Source organism: Heliconius melpomene, chromosome 6, assembly GCF_056956725.1.
Source record: "Heliconius melpomene rosina isolate 202511_hmr_F chromosome 6, ASM5695672v1, whole genome shotgun sequence".
NCBI classification, from domain to species: domain Eukaryota; kingdom Metazoa; phylum Arthropoda; class Insecta; order Lepidoptera; family Nymphalidae; genus Heliconius; species Heliconius melpomene.
In genome coordinates this window covers 2,619,237-2,641,630 of record NC_140394.1, presented here as the reverse complement: position 1 = coordinate 2,641,630, position 22,394 = coordinate 2,619,237, and the positions used below count along the sequence as shown (strand labels likewise).

General features: G+C 29.7%; 1 protein-coding gene across 1 annotated transcript in view; it reads right to left on the bottom strand.

The window, feature by feature from the left end:
- mamo (maternal gene required for meiosis) overlaps nucleotides 1-20,176 on the bottom strand; it is a 50,730-nt gene extending 30,554 nt beyond the window's left edge. The window contains exon 1 of the mRNA XM_085187528.1: nucleotides 19,959-20,176. The gene's annotated coding sequence lies outside the window, so the exon portion shown is untranslated. The remainder of the gene's footprint in view (nucleotides 1-19,958) is intronic.
- Between the last annotated feature and the right edge of the window lie 2,218 nt (nucleotides 20,177-22,394).

Here is a 22,394-nt window from a genome sequence, read left to right as displayed (position 1 = left end):
GACGGAACATAACAATGGTCCCCGATTAGGAATCAAACCTATAACAACGCCTTTACAGTCAAGTCATAGGAACATAGCGCTGAATTAGTTACACACGTTTTTTTTGTACTAATTAAACAAGAATATCAAGGTTCTATACGCAAATATTCAACTCGATTGCAATGTAATATGCAAAAAAATATATCTACATATTGTAATTTTATATATTATCAGTAATTAAAAGGAAACTTGCATTATAAATAAGTATTGTTCTAATATAATAGAACAAGAATAGATTTTAATTAAACAATTAACAAATACGTTCCACAAGTGTCGGTGAAAAAAAAAATCATCCGTTATTTCGTGGGAAATACATATTTTTAAATAAGATAATATTAATAAAAATAATTTCTATTCCTGTTCCGAAAGTAGATTTTATCAAAAATAATAAGTTGTGATAGGTTTAATAGGTTCGATTCTCACTCGAATAAATGAATGAAATTGAAATTAATATTTTCATTTCTTCGCTCTGGTATCTAATCAAAGCGCAGCGTTGAGTTACGCCACTCAACACGCAATGTATCCAAAGTTCGACGGAAAGTGGTGACCGGAGTGTCTTAACCTTAACCTCCCTATCCTGCTAAATGCAGGATATAGCGTGAAGCTAAAATAAATAATAACATAACAGGATACTATTAAGGATACTAATAACCTTTATATTTTTTCTTTTTGCTGATATGTCGAAATGCAGCAAAACGAGGCCTTATTATTATGTATGTTTAATTATAAAAAATATTTACAATATTATTTTCCTATGAATTATTGCAAGAATTGAATAAAACGTTAGAAAACTTAGGCAGAACAAACAAATAGCATTACAAAACAAGAAAAAAAACAAAAACACGAAGCAAAGGAAGGAGCGTGTAAAAATTTGCGAAACGAAATGTAAGTTAGTTAAGTGAAGAGTATCGTTAAATATTTACTTCTATCATTTCTAAAGTCGCGTGCGCACGTCCAGACTGTCGTTAATTTTATTGATATATGAACTATATATAGTGTGATATTGGCATTTGATTTTGATTTATTAAGTGCATCTACAAGGCTATTTCTATTAGGTAAAAAAAAGAAATTTCGTATTTATATTTTTTTTATTGCAGTGTGGTATCTCAATACTGCGGAATGAAATATGTTTCTTATCATTACAGCTGGCGCAGCGAGCACGAATAAATGTTAAATATTATTTAATCCGAACTGGAATACTCAACTAAATAAAAATAGAGAAAACAATGTCTAAACTCTCTCTGCCCACTTCATAAAATACGTACGCCAAATATTCAATAAACAGACAATACTAATCCATCGTTAATGTAAAAAGGAAACACCAGGTAAGCCACAGTATCCTGCGCCTACGCAATTTTTGATACACTTTCTATCGTCGTCTGACATCGTCGCAATAAATCCAGCATTATAGTCCGGAGAGTCATGTCACAACTGGGCGTGACTAGCCGGAGCCCGATTTACGTTTTATGTTCACAATATCCGACTATAAAATTGATTATCTATTTTATGTTCTTCAAATGTGTATCACATTTTATCGTTTGTAGGCAACTGTGAGAATACAAAATGTTATTTTGGAATTGAATTTATTTATTATTATTTTGATTATAATTTTAGATATAGATTAACTTAAAACCTTAATTAGCTGACTAATACTTGTATAGCATTTTTAGTCACCCTATTAATTAGATCAATTTCAAAAAATATCTTAAACAGTATCGATTTCAAAAACTAAAATACATAAAATAATATAATAATGATTCAATTTGGAATATTTCTTACTCAAACCTTTATTATTAATACTGTACAATAATAATCCTTCTTTTGTTTTGTGTTTTATTAGTTTGCGCTACCTGAAGTCGGTTAAAAACAGAGTAATTCCACTACAATAACACAGTCGCAGTAAAAATTTGCATTACTACTGGATAAAGAAAATATACAATAAATACGACCTACGTCTTTAGAACTACGCGACGGGCATTAGAAAAAATGTACATAACTGAAATTTGGTAGGGATTTCTAGTTCACCATTGTAAATAAAATATCAAAAGTTTCAATCGATCCCATATGTCCAAAAAAAATAATTAAAGTTCAAAGATAGAAAGTTACGTTATTTAAGATTTTTCTCGTATTTACCGAATATATTGAATTTTAAATAAAAAATAAATAAATTTAAATAAAAAAAAATATTATTTTTTGTACAATATAAAAAGTATTTGAATCTTTCTTTAAAGATTTTGAATATTTTTAGACGGGAAGCCTTAATGATATCCACTCGAGTATGTCGTGCCTAAAATATTAAAATACTAGTTTAAATTATACCGGAATCACGCTACTTACATATCTATATTAATTATACGCAAAGGCAATAATAAAAAATATAAAGTCTAGAATAGTTAGTTACATTTCCGTGAATATTAATTAAGCAAAAAAATGACCGTTTGACCAAGTAAGTATATTTATTGTTTATCAGTGTTTTATTTAAATTGTAAGTATAAATTATATTTTTGAAGTCTTTTATGTTTCTTGTATAGTATATATAGTATTTATTATAAATGTATTTTGGTTATGTTAATCTGATAATTTTATTTTTCGAGTCAAACTAGGGATTATCTAAGTTTGATATAAATTAAATTATTTGAAAGGTGCAATTACAGACACCCAGATAAGTTTTAAATGCACTACGATAGCTCCCATCGTCTATCGTATACTTATATAGGTACATATATATATATATACAAACCAATAAACAACATTTGCATATAAACGATTCATTATTAATTAACAAAACTTATTTTCACACACAAAGTCACCTATAATTTTTATTTAATTTTAAATATAAATATATGTTTAATAACTTTGTGCCTATCTAAAAGAGATTCGTAATATAATTTACATAAATATTCCATTAAATATATTCGTTTAGATAGTTTTTTTGTGGCTAACAGGCCTAGGATTTAGAATTACCTAAAACAAGTTTGTCTAAAAAAATTTAAGCCGGTTTTAGCCGGACGCTAACTTTTTCTAACGTCTGTATATTAGATCAATATTTTAAAGGAATTTAAAAGAAATAATTATTTTAATATTAAATTTTATAACTTTAATTTACAGCTCTAAGGTGCCTTTTTTCAGTTTCACACAAATAGCCTTGCTTTTTGCGTGAGAGTGATCTAGTAAAGAATACTATGTAAAGACTATGTAAAGAAATCCCAGTGTCAAAACACTCCGTTCTCCCCTTTCGACTCAAATTCGAGGCGTAAGATGGCGGAACTCAACGCCGAAATTAATATTAAATCCAGTTTGTTGTATTGTATTAAATCCAGTGCCATTGTTTTTAGTCACAAGCAACAGAATATCCTCGATAATATTAGAACGGAGTAATTTTCCTATTAGGCTTTTAGAAGATGCAACACAAAAAAGACTAGAAGTTAGTCACACGTTTAATCGAATTTATTTCTCGAAACAAATTTTAATAAAAATATTTTTTGCGCTTACATATATTCGTGGAAGTTATACAGGTAGAGACAGAGATATATAAAAAAATATATTACATAATTAGTTTTTTTAGCTTAACGCTGTATCCCGCATAGAACATAGAGAACCTGGGAACCGAATGTGTAGACACTCCGTTCTCATTAAGACATTTCCGTTCCCCACTTTTCGCCTAATTCTGGAGGTATAGAATGGTGTGGAACTCAACGCCACGTTTACTAGAGCGAGGAAATGAAAAAAAATAATTTATTATTTTAATATTTTCTCTTCTCTCCTATATATATTTGCAATAAATATTTAATATTAGTCGACTATTATACCTATTATGTCCATTAGAACGTAATAAAATACCATAATTCTTATTTAAGCCGTCACAAAAGTAGATAAATTTAAAAAATAAATTGAAATTTTAATCCCACTTATTTGATTTTATAGGTATCTAGTAGCTAATACCATATCTAGGTTGCAGAGGTCAACTGGCAAAATCTCTTAAAAATTGGCGGCGTGCCAAACAAAACCTATTCATCGTCGAAATTGTTGCCAAAAGGTAAAAGAAAGTTAATACTGTGCGGATAATCTATATAAACCACCATAAATATATGGCGATTCCGATATAAAAATGTCGTTGTTAAATTGGACATTTTTTAAGTATTTACTTTTATGTATAATATAAGACTATAGTAATTTTTCTAATTCAATTTCATTTTGCTTAAAATTTTGTGGTTTTTAAATAGATATGTGATTTATGAATTTAATCTATTTTTTAGAAATACTAATGCTTAAGGTGGGCAGATACCGGGTACTTAGTGTCAAGACACTCCGTTCCATACAAAAAATTTTGCTTGTTCTGTCTTGTTAGAACGCGGGAACGATAATAACTTGAACATAACGATTTCCCCGATTAGATATTGAACCATAACCAGCATATTTAGATGCTGCTGCAACTGCGCCACGGGGGTCTAAAATATATTATTTAAATATATGTTATGTATATTACAATATATTTAAAATATATATCTTGTATTAAAATTTTACACAATGATAAAACTACCCACAAGACGGTGTATACAAGTTTATTTGGAAATTTCTTTAGTGTGTGGAGACTGCAAGCACTTCGATGCGTTTGATATGACATGACTAGCGTGACCTACTTTTTTGTCTTTAAGTTAACGCGAGTGAAAATGCTTAGACTGAAATAGCTTAAAGTTGGAAGAAAAATATTAATTATTAAATTAAAATAATAAAGTTTTTCAGTCTCCTATACCGAAGATAATTTTTGATGTTAGCAGAAAATAAATAAATATAGAATGGAAATCTAATAAAGAAATGTAAGTAGTGCACCTTGTAATATTAAGAATCGCTAAAATGTAGATACATATTTGAATTTATTTGGACCTAAAAAGGTGTTACTGTAACGCGGCGGTTGTGAGTTCGATCCCCATTCGAAGAAATGAAATATTTTTTTACATTGATATTCTCATTTCTTCGCTTTAGTGTCGAAGCAAAGAGCGGCGTTGAATTTTACCACTCAACACGCAATGCCTCCAGAATTCGGCGAAAAATGGAGAACGGAGTGTCTTAATACTAGGTTCCCTCTGCCTATCCTGCTTTGTGCACGATACAGCTTGAAGCTGAAAAAGCTAACACCTGTTAATAATATATATCTCCCTAACGATTTTACATAGAATAGTCGTGATCTATAAAAGCGAGATCGTATCGTTGACGTAAAATATAAATGTAACTGTCTTTTCTCAGTTAAGAATTGAACGTTAAGAATTTTACTAAGTTAAAAGGCAGCTTTAGTAATGTTACGAGAGATGTTAATAAATAAATTTATCGGAGAGTTTCTACACATACTTTAAAACCGATATATATGCGGTATATGCATATAGCTACCATATACTACAACAGAAATAACAGTTCCATGCACTTCAAATGATGATGACTAAATGTATGTAGGTCACACAAAATAAAACTAAAAATCTTTAACATCTCTCCATACTGTCGACTTGTTCTTGTTTTAGAAATTATAGTTTAACATCATGGGTATTTCCAAAAGACGGATCAACAAAAAATAATAGTGCAAAACATGAGTTCAATGACCCTAGATTCGTTCACTTAATGGCTAGTACTATGCTGCATATAATGATGTTAGTAAAGCTTATAATAGAAGTCTCTTTAAATTAGATATGAAGAATCGTTTTAGTAGATTTTTTTAGAGTTTCACATAAAAAACTCTCCGTTATCTATTTTGCTCTCGAGCTCGAGAAATTTACGCCGCATCTTATAATAAGTAGCCTGGTATTTTTTTTTATTATAGTTCAATATGCATGCTATAAACTCATGATATCACATACACCTTACATATACCTTATACCAAATATTTGTGTATTAACCAACCACCATGCACCCCCCCCCCCCTTCCCCTTTAATTAGTACACAAAGAAAACTAAATCTCATTACAAATTCATCTTTTTCGTTTTCTCGTAGTGGAGTTATAAATCAAAGTGTTACATATATAACGTGCGTAAAATATATAAATATATAACTGACTTTTGTAGATACTTACGAGTACCTGCCTCTTCACCAATACGGAAATTATAATAATAGACAGGCACTTTATACTTTGTACGAATTATTGTATTATGAGAAGAGGCTCTTGAAAACGATAAAGTAAATATTCATTTATGGATAATATTAATTGAAATAAACGCCATATTTATTAAATCTTATATTTCATATACGTAGTTTATTTTATTTATACAAACTTTTATACTATACTAAAAGAATACAATATAATGATGATATTTTCTTCTATTTTTGTTTTTCATTTTCTTCCATGTATGGCAGTGTAGGAAAATTAGTGGTAGGACATAATTTTAAGGTCATTTCCAGAGACCTTCGAGGTAATATAGCGGAACTCTACGCCAAGTTAAAAAAAAAACTTTATACAAAGTTGTTATATCAAATGGAGAATCAGTAGCACTTAGGTCTATATATATCGAGAAATATTGTTCCACTGTCTGGTAAGTAGAAAAATCAAATAACATGTATATTAAAAGTATTTTTTAATTCACGTTCTATCCCGCGCATAGCAGGGTAGGTAGAGGGAACCCGGGAACCTAGTGTTAAGAAATGGCACTCCCCACTAAAGAAACTTCCGTTTCCAGTTTTTAGAAGTTAAATAAAATATTGTTTAACATAATATTTAAGAAGCATTATCCCAGTATGAAGGGCAAACCTTCAATAGACATCAACGAGCGCGTAACACATTATATTGAGTTATTCTAATTGACTTATTTTAATATTAATAATATAGCTTTTATTCTGTGTACATCTTTTATTTGACATAATTTTTTCCTGCACGTTATATTGAAATTACTGAAAAATTTAATTTTGTAATATTTTTAAGTGTTATTTACAATTTAGGTCAAGCGAGACTCAAACCCGCACCTTTCGCAAATCCAATAGATCCATACAGAGATTATTACTACGTCATGTAAATATTTAAAATAATTCATAAAGATAATAATAAACATATTGTTTTATTATTCAAATCCGTAAACGCAGACGTTACGCTAGACGCTACACGAAAATATGCATTTTTAAAATATATAGATACTAGTGACCTTAACGCAGCTTCGCCCGCTTAAACTTAATGTTATATTAACGCAAAATTATTCAATTTACATAAATTGTAGTCAGTATATCACTTTACATAAATTGTAGTCTATGTGTTATTCTGATATATAAGCAATAATGCTGTAAATTTTCATCGAAATCGATTCAATAAAGTGAAAGTGGAACAAATATCGATCCTCAAAAACTTTAACAATAGAGTTAACATACGAAAAATCTGTTGCCTATTTACTATCACATATAGCAACGCCAAAACTGAACATGACGGAGAATAGTAAAGTTTGGCATGTTCCTTAGGAAGCGTAAGAAATCACTAAGGAGGGGTTTTCCGAAATTCCTACTGACACTGGAGGCAACAGAATTTTCCGCTTTATAATCCATTGTTTTGTTAAAAATTTCTTTAGCTTTACTCGGTATCCCGTATATATATATAGTAGGGTAGGTAGAGGGAACCTAGTGTTTCTCCCCACTTTCCGCCTTCCCACTTTTCGCGATTCCTGAGAAAACGCGTGTTGATTGGCGGAACCCAACGTTGTCCTATGCCTAGTTACCAAAAGTTATAATTAAATTAATAATTAAATATACTAAAGGCATTTCAGACAGCAAATTTTTTTTAGTCTTGAGAATCTACTTTACTTAACCTTGTCAATTATAACGCACACATGTGCATACAATGTATATGTATATGTATACGTACAGCACTAGGTCAAATACTACATACCTACATTTATACCGAATTTATATATTATAATTAATTAATATTAATAGAATATTTAAATAATTTATATTCAATAGTATTTTTTTTAAGTTCATAAAAGAGTTTTTCAAAGTAATGTAATGAAATTCTATATCTAATATTTATTATTTTTATTATTTTCTCTGCCTTTCATATGAAAGGCAAGAGTGCAAGAGCAAAGAAGAGTGTAACAGAAAGGTATATTATAAAAATATATAAGACATAGATTGTATTAGCTCAAATTATTTAAATATTTTTTATTTCTAGCACAAAGGAGAGTGGAGTGTACAATTGTACATTGTATGTCATATGGCGGAACCCAGTAATGCCGTCTCTTTATTATGTATTATATGTTTTCTACTACATCATAATCCATGAGTGTAATAACTTGTTTTAAAAAAATACACATTAAATAAAGGCCAATCGTATGGTTCTGGGTTCGATTCCCACTCGATTCATATAAATAAATAAAAGACGAAGACCATGAAATCATTAATATAATTCATTCGGTTTTCGTCTTATTATTTCTATTTATAAAATGACAAATCATTCGGTGTCAAGTTAAAGTTAGTAATCATTAGCTAAATTGTCAAGGCTGTATTAGAATAAGCTAATAATACAATACGTTACAATGTGTCTAGACTTCAAGGGGAAAAAAATATTTTTTGTTATTTGGACGTTGTTAAGTATTTTTTTTTAATATGAAAGTTAAATTTGTAAAATAAAGCCTTGTAAATTTGATTCTTTTCAAAAATTATGAAAAATAAGTGGGATTGTAAATCAACGGGAATTACAATTTATAAAAGTTGACAAGCTAAGGTTTACGGGTATTTTTGCCATTTTTTTGGACAACTGGACATTCATTTTGAAATGAACAACAAATATAAGTTTGTAATAATTTTTGACCAAAAATATCTATAAATTTTCACATTTCCTGTATTTGTATTGTAAGTTCTCACTTGGTTCCAAAATTCATATCGGTACGTCCTCCGGAAGTACCCTATAGGTTTAGATTACGTGGTGAATTTCATACAAGATGCAACGAAAACAATGCTAAGTAATAGTATATTTTGATTGCCTTGACGTACAACTTGATTTCTGTTTTCTATAGGACCGTAGACTTAAATATTTGAGATCAATTTTAACGTCATGTGTCCACGCAATCTTGATATAAATGGTCTTGACAAACATCCTTTTGAGGTACAGAACCCTAAAAAATATAAGTATAAATATAGTAACAATTTATATCTATCTATTACTTAGATATTATATTTTTTACAAATAACTATTTTTTTTAACTGGCTCGTCCCTGAATAGAAAACAGCTTAACCCGTCTAAAGAAGTATTTTTACATCATGTTATAAAAATATTAGAAATGTGTAAAATATATAGATAATAGCGATATTTCGTATATATAAACATTTTGTTAAACGCGATTTAAACGAGCTTTTCTTGTAAAGCGTATATCCAAGACTCCAACAGCTCTAAATAAGTAAACTTGCTTAAAACTCCAAAATTGTTATAATCTGTAATACAATTCTGACATTTTCATATAATAAAATAAAAATAATAAAACAGTGATATCTACAACTCTATACACTCAATAAGCGTTCTGAATCTGACATTATAATTGATTTATCAATTTTTTATCAATGCGCTAATTTATCTAGTATAATGCAAGCGTTCAAGGGCAACGTATGCGCCCGCGCACAAATGTGCGCAACTATTGCTTGCATGTGTGCGTTGAGACATAATCTATTGTGTGTGTGGACTGTGCGTGTGTGTGTGTACACTGTGCGTGTGTGAGTGCCGACGGTTGATTTTTCGATTGCAGATATATAGTTGCTATGCCCGAAATATACGCGGATGAATTTCAAACTTACGTTTACACTGAATAGATCAAAGCGCACGCACACTAATAAAAATTTAGTTCACACATGCACACCAAGGATGTCCTGATACCTGAGCGTCTGGACGTGGTGTTGTCTAGACGATATATTGTTTCACACTGTCCAAAATTTTTGGTCGTTAATTTTTTTTGTCTGAACCTAGATATAGAAAGATCTAGATTTTTTTGCTGAATAATTGCCAATTTTTTTTTAAGTATTTGTTTTTACAATAGCTTTTAAAGAGACTGTTGTTGCTTTATGTTCCTTTGTGTAAAACGTTTTATATATAAATATTATAATATTAGATGGGCGTTAAGATACGATTACGTTTTATATATAAATAAATATGTTCTAGTTTTGACATTGAAAAAATATTTTATAAAGGATTACAAAAAATATTTGAAATTCAAGAATGGTTAACGCGCGCTAAACACGTGATAGAGGTGTGTATTATTGAGAGACGTGTATTATGTAATGTCTACTTTCTTATAAAAAACTGTATATATTTCTTTTAATCTGAAATTTTAAGATTTTTTTACTAATGCTATTATGCATCTTATATGCATATATATAAATCGACTCTTCGTCAGTGCTAGAGACATTTAAATAGAGAAAACAAAAGTTTTTTTTTATCAACCACATTTTAATATTGCATGTTGAGTGGCGGAACTCAAAACGACGCCCCTTGTCTTGTGACAAATGCGAGAAAATAAAAATATTTTTTTACCCACAAATTGGAATCGAACCCATAACTGTCGTGACTGACACCCACGAACGATAACTGAAGCCACAGTCAATACAATTATAGTCACTTATCGATTAGACCGCGCTGGCGCCATTTTTATACTATAGAGATATAACATTATGCGTCTCCTTTAAATGTCCGATGACGTGTCAAGAAATTTTAGAAACAGGAAGTTTCGAAAACTATTTCTTATGTCTTAGCCTCAATGCCAATTAATGCAGGTGGTGCCGCTGTTAGTTGTTTTTATTAAAAATATATTTTTGTGATAGTTTCAATAAATACCTATGTATTTATAGAAACTTCTGTAGGGTTTTTTAGGATTCCCCACCTCAAGGGAAAAACAGAACCCTCATACATCTGTCTGTTTGTCAAGATATTTTATCTCTAGGTCTCATATGGGAATTAAATAGAAATTAACAGTCCAGAGATAAAATCAGGATTCTAAGTTAACGCAATCAAAATATACGCACTTTTATTTATAATTTTTACAGCATTTTATATGAAATTCGCCGCGTAACCTAAACTTTCAGGGAACGTTCCTTGGACTTACAATTTAAACTTTATAGGTATTTAATGGAAAAAAATAATTATAAACTTATATTTATAGTTAAACTTACATTTAAGTTTGTCAACTTATGAAAATAATTATGAAATTTGGGCATGAAGTGAGAACTTGCAGTATAAATAAAGGAACAAATCCAAAAAATGGATATTAAGTTATAATTATTGCATTACTAAAAATATAAAGCACAAAGCAAAAAAATATATATTTTTTTACTAATAAGCTAAGTATTTTTTTTAGAATCTCTTCTTATTTTTTTTCTAAGTTTATATTTTACTTCTTTGTTATGTCCTGCTTTTGTTTATATAATTGAACGCAACGATAGAGGCAATTCACAACAAATACATTTGTTTTCCTTTATACGCTTCCTTTCCCACATTAATAATAATAAGTACTCGTACATTAATTAATTAATTATTATTAATAAATGACTTTATAATCTATTATATAGGATTTTATAAAATAAATGAGCTATAACTGTATAAAGAAATGTAATATGCATTTCTTTAGTAAATGAGAATATTATTTAATTTTTTTCATGTTATATAATCTATTATTGATGTTGTGATAGTGCAGTCGCTTAGTAGGTATAATTTTAATACTTATTCCCAGTTCATATTATGCTTAAAAAATATAAATTAAATAAACACAAAATTAATCATTTTCAACATTCATACATACAAAACATAATATATACACATTTTTTTCGTCTTCTCGCTTTATCCTGCATATAGCAGGGTAGGTTGTGGGCCTAGTGTCAAAACACTCCATTCTCCTCCTTTCGTCAAATTAAAATAATTCGTTATCCAGTTAAACGTGTTCATCATTAAAAAAAGTGTATAAGAAAAGTAAGTGATACAATATAAAAAAGTAAGGATACTTTTTAACAATTAATTTATTTTTCAATATTGAAAATACATAACATATGCAAAGATATATAAGAATTAAATATATAAAAAAAATCTTTTTTGAAATAATAAAAGAAATAACTTCACTTCAATTAACAGAAGTGAGACCGTCACAAAGTAGTACGGCAAGCGGTAGGGGGTGACTGGGTCAGTGTTATTCCGGGCACGAGATAGATATGGGACGCTTAATAACTGGTGCAAATGTAAATTTTATGTTTTGAGTCTTTTTTGTTAAATTTTTAAGTTATTTTTTTATTTATTATCTTTATGTCTTTTTATTTTAAGGGGTCTTTAAAAATATTTTATTGATTTTTTTTTCAGTTTTTTTCATCTGTGTATATTACATAAACACAGAAGAATGACACCGTTCACTAAAATAATTTTAATATTTAATTATGAAATTAAAAAAATATATTTTATTTCATTTATTTTCTACAAACATCGTGTTTACAGTCAGAACCTGCTATTGCACTAAAATAGCTTTAATTTTTTTATAAGCTTCGTAGCGTAGAGCTAAATAAATACAAAAATGTACAATCAATAAAATCTGTATAAATTATTATAAGCAACTTTATATTAGATACCAAGAGTATCTAAATCTAAATGAATAGCACGAAACGCTATGGGCGATGACCACTTTACTATGGGATGAGAGAGTTTTACCTATACATATATATACACATATAATTTTGTATTAGAAATCTAACTTACTTTATTTTTTTTACAGTTTCCCTTATGTTATCGATTTTCCTTTCTTTATTTTTTATTTCATTTCTTTGAGTGGCAATTGAACCCACAATTAGTTGCACTTAGCCTTTATATAGAATTTAGTACATTAGTGTTCAAATTATGCAAATACTTAGATAAAAATATTTATAATATAAAATTTTTAATATTATAATAAGTGTGTAGCAATGAGCGAATAAAACCGGTACCCACAAAAAGTGAACAGAAGGCTAGAATATCTAAATAGCCTTTGTCTTAATGAGTACACTTCAAAGTCATTACGTAATTTAAATAGATATGCTAAAAATATATATATATATAATATAATACATATCTTGTCTAACCTTTTTTTTTAAATTATGAATGATTCTTAGTATTCCTTGTCAAAGATAATATATACTTTTTTGTAAAGCATAATTTTTTTTTAAAATTTTTTTTGTTAAGTAATGCTGGGAATTAAAAATGAATGAATAAATGGAACCTCCTAGCAGTTATCCAAAAAAAAAATTAATTATAATTCATTATAAACCTTTCATTGTCTTCCGTTTCGGGCTTTGGCGTTACATTTTGACTTATAATCATTTTTCATACTCTTGGTTTTGCAATCTCATAATATTAATGTATTTTACATATATTATACAATAAAATTGAAGCACTCGATCTATTAGAGAAAACCATATCAAAATCAGTAGTGTAGTTTGAAAGATTCAAGCGTACTAAAATCCACTTTATTTCATAAACTATACACTCTTAAAGTTTAGAGAAATAAAGAAACATTACGGACCCAACTTTGTACTCGTAGTAATTCACAGTTTTTTATATAGACATATTATAACGCCTTTATAATTATTTCGTATAACTAGACCTTGTTCTCATCCATCAAATCAAGAGGCATATTCTAGATAAAAAAATATCATAAAGATAAATATCTTAGAAAAAGTAATTAAGTTTTGTGGAAATAAACTTACATAGGTCATCAACATCGACCGACGGACACTTTAAGAGGTACCAAATAAAACTACATTTTTTTTCTTATATACCTACAAAATATATGTATTAGAACGTTTAAAATGTATTAATTACTAGCAACCCGCGGCTTCGCCCGCTCATACTACACAATTGTTTATTTTTTCACCTAAATTACTTTCCTGATTTAATAACATTATCATTTTAAAGACAATATCCTTACATGGGTAGCTAAAGTTTTAGCCAATTTATTAGAACTTACTCTTATATAGAAGCAATATAACCACATACTTTTTTTATTATGAACATATTGAAATCGAACAAACCCTAAAAATGCTAAGGGGGGTATGCCATAATACAATAATGAAAACTGTATTTAAATCGGTTAAGTAGTTAGTTTCTTAGATTATCATGAACAAACAAACAGATAAATAGACAAAACCATTGTTTTGGGTTGTATTAGATCAATAAATGCCCCCAATAATAAATTTTCTTGTACAGACAGCAGATGAGTTATAGTTTTTTTCATATGTAAGTATATATAAAGGCATGATAGGTTAATGAAACCATATATGGCGATGAGTGTCTCACAAAAAAATCTATCGATAAATTATTTATATGGAGTTGGTCACATTTTTGTTACAGCGCGTTAATCGCGGTTAATGGATCACGATTTATCGATATGATTTTTGTTTCATTTTATTATTATTATGAGGCCGTCTTGGTGCAATGGCCCAGCGTGTGACCGTGTGACGATGGTTGTGAGTTCGATTCCCACTTAAACTCAAAAATCTCTAAAAATCGGCAGGAAGTGGGGGACACTGTGTGAAGTCTTAATCTATACTAGAGGTGGCCGAAGATTTGAGTCCAACTCATGAACATTTTGTACGTATGTATATAAAATATATTTATTTACTGGATTTAGTTAAACAAAGTACATCGTTGTATTTTGGTTATAAATGATAATTAGAGTGATTTATCACCATTTTTCCATTTTCCTACTAAAAAAATATATATATAAAAACAATATCGAATTTGTGACCTTTATACAGGATGTTGTGTGTTGCAAATTGCATACATTCATTCGTCTTTTTCACTCGACCGTTATCTGATAGGCTATTTATTACACCTGATAACCTTGAAAGCTGCTAACTTATCAATATTTTCTTATCCATTTTAAAACGACTTCACTCTTATTCAAATTTGGTATTAACTAGTACCAATATTTATAGCTATATGTATTCGAAACAAAGAATAATGTCACCAAAAAAAGGCCAACCGCGGCGTTGAGTCCCGCAATACCACGAGAATTTGGCAAAAAGTGGGGAACGGAAGTGTTTTCAGCTCCCTGCTATGGGAGACAACGAGAAGATAAACAAAAAAAAACAAAAAAATGTACCCACAATTATTGTTTTCAGTAGAAATGTAATTTTCTTCTAAATAAAAAGTTTGTATCTAAGAATTATTACATAAAATTTTATGTACTCTACTAATACTTAGATTTAAATAGAAAAATAGTTTAAAAATATTAACTAGGAGTTCTAACTTCCTACTAAAACATTGATTGTGTTAAACAAATGTGGAATATAATTACATAAACAATGCACTTATTGCGTATATTAGTTCGTATTACAGTATTTTTTCCCTTAGTTTTTTATAAAATAACTGAAAAAACTTACATTATTATATGAGAAAAAAATGGCGCCTTTTTTCAATTATTCTCTTTGTGTTATTCTTTGTTTTCGCAAAAAATATAATATTAATTAATAGATAATGGTTTAATCAATCGCACAAATTATTATGCAATAATTAATAAAGGTCATGATAATTTTCTATCATTGTAGTTTATAAATATCATTGTAAATTTTACAATTCCAGTTTGTTTAAAAAATCGATTAAATCATTCGAAATGATTTTTAGATATCGATTGTCTTAATAAATATAGATATAAGAACATATTGACATTTACATATGAATTATGATATGTGTATGTTTGACTGACTGATTGATCTAGAAGTGAATATGACTACTAAATCTTAAGACTTAGACTTAGAATCAAAATTCATTGCTGGAAGATATTTTTTTTTTAATCTTTTTTTTCCGGACTGGTCCCACAGATTCATCACCGATTTAGGTTTATTATAACACAGATAACTAATATTTATTTATTCACTTGAATAAAAAAAAAGAAAACTGTCAAATATATAATTTGTCATATTTTTTGTTTATTAACATACTTTATTTAACACTCGGACTTTATCACTGTTCTTTGTTGATTACGAGTGTGAGGTAGGTCAGAATAAATTGTAATCATTTAAATAAATGCGTTTATCTTTAATTAACACACTGATACATGTTTTTTATTGTTGAACACAAGATAGAAATACCTGAAGCTTAAATATATGAAGACAAATAATATTGGATAAGATAATTTAACTTTTCTGTTAATTTGACAGAAGTACGAGTATGTATTATAAAAAAACAACGTCTCGCTTTTTCCCGCATATAGGGGTAGGAGAGGTGTAGTGTTAAAACACTCCGTTCTCATTTTTTTTAGATATTGCATGTTATTATAAGTAAGTACATATTAAACATAGAAATTCGTCATCAAAGTAGATTTACTCTACTAGTAATATTTATTTCACTATTTCATTACGCTTGTTTGAAATATTTCAAAATAGTATCCTAGGCATTTCATTATCAGACACAGATATTTTTAACATTATATATAAATAACTTTTGAATGGTATTCGAATCAACAGCACGCATCTGTGCATCAAATAAGTTTAAATTGGAGAACGACAACGATTCAAAAGTATATACATACTATATATGAAATCGTTGTTATAAATGCATAAGATAACTATAATTAACAAAGTGTAACTTTTTTATGTCTAAACTATATATCTAGCGACATATTAAGATAATTCACATTAAAAATTAATTAGACAAACGCAATATAAATAATTGTTTGTATAATAATTTTATATTTTATACAAAATGTATAAATGAAAATGAAAAAGCACCTTTAATGATATAGTGATAGTGGCGATCGTTCTGAGTAAAGGCTCGACCCAGTTCCTAAGAGGCGTTAACGTGTTATTAGAGGGGTTGGATAATTTTGAAAAAAAAAAAGAAATAAAGATTTACTGAAACTTCAAGATATATTGTATTATATACTTCAATACATTATTTAAGATTATTATACTTACTAATTACGTGTTATTTATAGTAACTTATTTACTTTAAATTCCATTTCTTTTTAAAGTGGCGAATGGAGTATCTTAACACTAGGTTCCCTCTCCCTGCGGATAGGATAGACCTCCCGGATGATTTAACTGATTACATAAAACAATCTACATTTACACTGATAGTTTTTAAAGTGAGATGAAAAAAATTTTATGAATTTCCTTTAGATTTTTGAATATATAAAAAAACTATGTGGATATACTAATAGTAGCAAATTATTAGTAACTTTTTAGGCGACTGACATTTATTATATATACATACCTATTATCACATGCATTTGTTTTTACGTAATACCTTTGAAACAAGAAAAATTATGCAGCCTTCAAATGCCCGCTAACTTTTAAAGTCTAATAAATGTGCAATTTATCTTTTTTTTACGTTTCGTCTGAGTCGAAAAAATAGTAGTTTTGATTATTGGTTTCCTTAATTTTGTTATTTAATTTGTTATTTATTTGAATTTTATATATGAATATCACATTTTGATAGTATTTCCTAATAGATAAATATTTTTTAAATTATAGCTCAATTCTAAAAACATTTTCATTATAATACTTGTATAAGTTTTATGTACGCGTTATTATAATTGTATTGAAGTAATGTTTACGACTCTATCTAAAATTTCAAAGTGAATATTATATCATAAGCTATATTTATTATTATTTTCTTAACATATTTTATTAATGTTATTGTGTTAAATGTTCGCTATGTATATTATATTAATAAAAAGTTATATTTAAGTTTCCCTGTAAAGTGATAAATAATTCTTACAGCTTTAAGCAGCTAAACAAAAGGTTTAAAAAGTTGAGTATTATATAAATAGCCTAAGAAATAGATGTTTAATACGCGATGTTACCAGATTGTGGCTCATCAGCGGTAATTAATAAGTTTTGGTTAGACATAATGGAGCGTTGTGTTCCGCCATTTTTCACGCATCCAATGAACGAAAAGTGTAGAATAAAATATTTTAAGCAGTAAGCTTATAGATAAACGTACGTGAAGATACTGGCGCACTAAAATTATACATTTGACTTTGAAATATCGTCAAGTAAAGTCTCATATATATTCAAAATATATTATATTTAATAAATATGCATTTTTTGCGCAATCTACGACCTTGGAAGAGTCCTAGCAAGTGCATAATGGCGGTCATTTTACAAAAATAATTTTTATCTATTCATTAAAAACGAGACGAAATACGAATTTATTTTATTATGCTAATGATTCCTATAAAATGTACATTTATAAATGTTTTTATTGAAGTTGTTTATTTCTATCAAAATCAAAAAAATAAAATTATATTTTTAACTGAAAAACGATCTTTATTCAATCTAAGCACACTTATAAACTTCAATTACATTTAAACTAGTATAAAAATATGTATATGATTTCATTGGTACTGATTTGAAGACAATTAAATTCTAATTGATATATGTAAGTGCAATTATAAATTATATTTGTATTGAAAACATCCAATAATATAAAAGAATTGAATAAACTTGTAGCTACTGCTAAAAATTATTCAACTGGCAGTTAGTTCTTAAAATGTTCATTTCAGTTATGTATTGTACGGCATAATATATGTGTATACTATATTATCTTTTATGAAATATTTATGTAATGATAGCTAAAAAAGAGAAATAAATTCCTTCGATTTTCTTATATGTAAAATACGTTCATCCTAAATGAAAGCTTAAAGAAAAAACAATAAACTTTAAGATTTTTTAAACTTATTTTTTAACATTACATATTCATTTTAATCATAATTATAAGCAACTAATTTTTTTAAAAAAAGTATACGAATTATGTCGCTAAAAATATAAAAAGAAGTCTCTACAATGTTCTACCGATAGTTAAATTTACTTCAAATTTTAAATTACTTACATAGAGTAAGAATAGTCTATAATATATGACATAACAATGACAATATGATTTCTTATCGATTATATTAAATGATATCGATTATCAATGAAAAATAATAAAAATTGTTATATAAATAAATGCCCAAAATATTTTAATCCATTTAAAATTTAATATATTTAAAAATACAATTACTTTTAAATAATTCTTTAACATAAAACAATGTATGGAAAATCACACCACTTTTTATTTGTTTACAATTACAGCGTCGGCGCGTCGTATGAATATATGTAATATCGTAATGTCGCTGAAAGACAAGACGCCGTTACAAATATTACTTTTGTTTAGTTTAAATTTTATTATTATGCCGTCTATATACAAAATTAAAAATATATTTAAGAAAAATAATCTCTTATAGGCAATTCATTTAAAATGTTTATTATTAAAGAAGTAGAGACGAACGAGAAATAATTTCACGAGTCAAAGTACAGTGATATTATTCAGAAATTGTTACCGTTTCGTGCAATTATTTTTTAAATTAAAACAAGACAAAATATTTATATTGAACTTTAAATAAAATTAGAAACTATGATAAATATATTGTTAGTATACCTTTCAATTGTCTTTGGTGTGTATATGTAGAGAATTGGCTTTATTGAAGCGCATCTGTCTACAAACCTTCATTGTAAGTCATGAGGGTAGCGACTAGACGTTACGTGTCCTTTACGGCACCTGAAGTGCACTCTATTACAGCCGTGTGGACGTCTCCTTAATTACTATCAATTATTTAGCTGGGGAATTTTAATTTAACCGCAAAATTCACAAATTATCACAACTTTACATAGAAGTTCACGGATAGATGTTTGTATATACTACGTAGAGATTGAAGGAAAATTATATGCACTTGTCTAGTGTCGTTATATAGTCACTTCACAAGAAACACAATAACTATTTATGTAAACTAAAATGTACGTATGTAATATTGTAAGTATGTGCCAGTATATTTTAAAGGAAAAATATAATACGTAGAGCTCACCCGCCGCGTCAACGAGATCTTCGAGTGCATTATTATCAAATGGAGTGGAACTTTGTAACGTTTGAAATGGTATGAGTCACGAGGCAGAGAGGGTTCCCTGCGCGTGGTGGCACGTACCTATAGAATAACGGTTGTCGGAGTGCGCGTACGGCTGAAGTGGTCGGCTGCGCCAGGGCGGGCGGCGGCGGCGTCGGGCGGCGCACTAGCACTCACTCGCGGCGCGGGCGGCGCGGGCGCGGGCGCGGCCGCCGGCGGGCGGGCTGGTCGCGGGGCTGCGGCGCGGCGGCCGCGCTACATGTCACGGTGCGAGCGCGTGTTCGCGCCGTGGTCACCGACTCGCAGTGGCGTCGCCGTCCTACTGTCTGCCCGAGCCCGACGCGCGCCTTGCACCGCCCCGCTGCACTCCGCCTGCCCCCACCAACCCCCCCGGCGCCCCCCACCGGCGCCCCCCCGCACACCGACACCCGCCCCGCCCCGAAGAATTTTCCGCATCGGGTGGGAAAAATCGATTGTGCAGCGAGCCCCGAATAATTTCGGCAAGACGCACGGCGCCCTTGCGTCCTCGCCGTCGCCGTCGCCGCCCGCGGTCAGCGCCGCCGCCGCCGCCGCCGCCGCCGCCGCCACGGCCGCCCGCCGCCCGCCGCCCGTCACCTACGCGCGGCTCTTGCAACTCCGCTTCTTGACAACTATTGTTGTAACTTTTTCTAACTTTATACCTTTCTTCAGTTGCATTAAATTATGCAACTTATTGATCTTACCCCAATTTGTAATGATGGAATGGCACAAACTTGTTTTTTATTTACTAAATTTAAAAAATATATTACAATATACATTAATGATTGTATATATATTGTAATTGTTTTTTTATTGATTTGAATACCAATAACCCTTGATTACATAATTATGAAATATTTATAAATCATTTAGAAAAGGTTTTTTTTTATTTTTTTTTATCTGTCAAGATTTTTTTATCTGTCTGGAGATTTAAAACTATTGCGACCAGTTCATACCGACTTTAACACGTTATACTCGTATATTACGAAAACAACTTTTTATCAAAAACTAAAATTTAAAATATGTATAATTAAAATATATTTTTAAATTATACAATTTATAATAAATAGTATGTAAAAAATAATCAATATTAAAACCTAACAAGAAATTGTAAATTTTGCCTTTCCTTAATTTTACTGCAGTTCGTCTACGCGCTAACTAATTATAATAGAGCAAGCACTTTTCATTTTCTAGGAACAATAATGCTTTAGATGCAATTTACTTAATTGGTCTTACTTATATACATAGACATAATTTTATATAAAATATTTGTAAAAATGAATATATTATCTCCACTTCATTTATTTTAATTAAAAAAAGTGCATATTGCCTATTTTTTAAGTAAACAAATATTTTAATATTTCGGCTAGTTTTTATTTGAAATTTAGATTTAAAGAACAGATTGTGTTTTCCCCGAATTGGAGACGCTGCGAAGAGGGTAGCGAGGATCCGCTCTGCCAATAATATTATCATTAGGTTGAGGCCACTCGTGGCACAGGGTATAAGTACATGCGGCCATGCGGTAAATGCGGCCATGCGGTGGCCAGTCCTGTAACTATAAATGCGACGCATTGTGTATTCGATCCCCACTCGAAGAAATGAAATATTTAAAATTTCTTTTCTTCCCTGTAGTGTCGATGCATAGCGCGACGTTGAGGTCCGCCACTCAGCACACAATGCCTCGAAAAATTCGGCGGAAAGGGGAGAACGGAGTGTCTTAAGAGTAGATTTCCTCTGTCTACCCTGCTACATGCGGGATATAGCTGAAAAAAAAAGTAATTTTTTAAGTACTAAGCCAATTACAATTATGAAAATATAAAATTTTACAATAACGTTAATAAATATATGAATCCTTTTTAATATCCCCTCACGTGTATACTCGTATACCGTTCTGATCTTCAGTGACAAGGCGTAGCTCGGCTACGTAACTGAGCTTTTTTATTTCTGTCTGCCGAATTGCGAAGTGAAAGTCGATCGATTGCACTGTGTTTTAGGTAAGTTGAGAGATTACATTTTTTAATTAAAATAACTTTTAAGCTCAATTTGCGTAGAAAACGTTTACTTTTTTTAAATTCGGTGGAAAGTGGGGAACGGAGTGTCTTAACACTAGGTTCCCTGCCTACCCTTTTGTGTGTAGGATACAGCGTGAAGTTGATTAACTTTTTAGATTATTTAGATATACTATATAAATATAGTGTTGATTGGGTTAAGAGCTTCATTTTCCTTATAATATTATAACACAATAATATATTTAAGCTAATTTTTATTTGTAGCTCTTAGGCTACATATAAATAAAATAAGTTAGCGCCATATAACAGCAGGCGGAATGGAGTGTCTTGACACTTTCTCTACTTTACTCGGTACACGAGACAAAGCATAAACCTACAAGAAAATAAATAACGAAATTTTCAATATAGAACTTGTTTGGTATTACCAATCGGGGTGCAGGGTTACAAGAGTGCGACTATAAATGCAGCAGGATGTGTTTCGATTCTCACT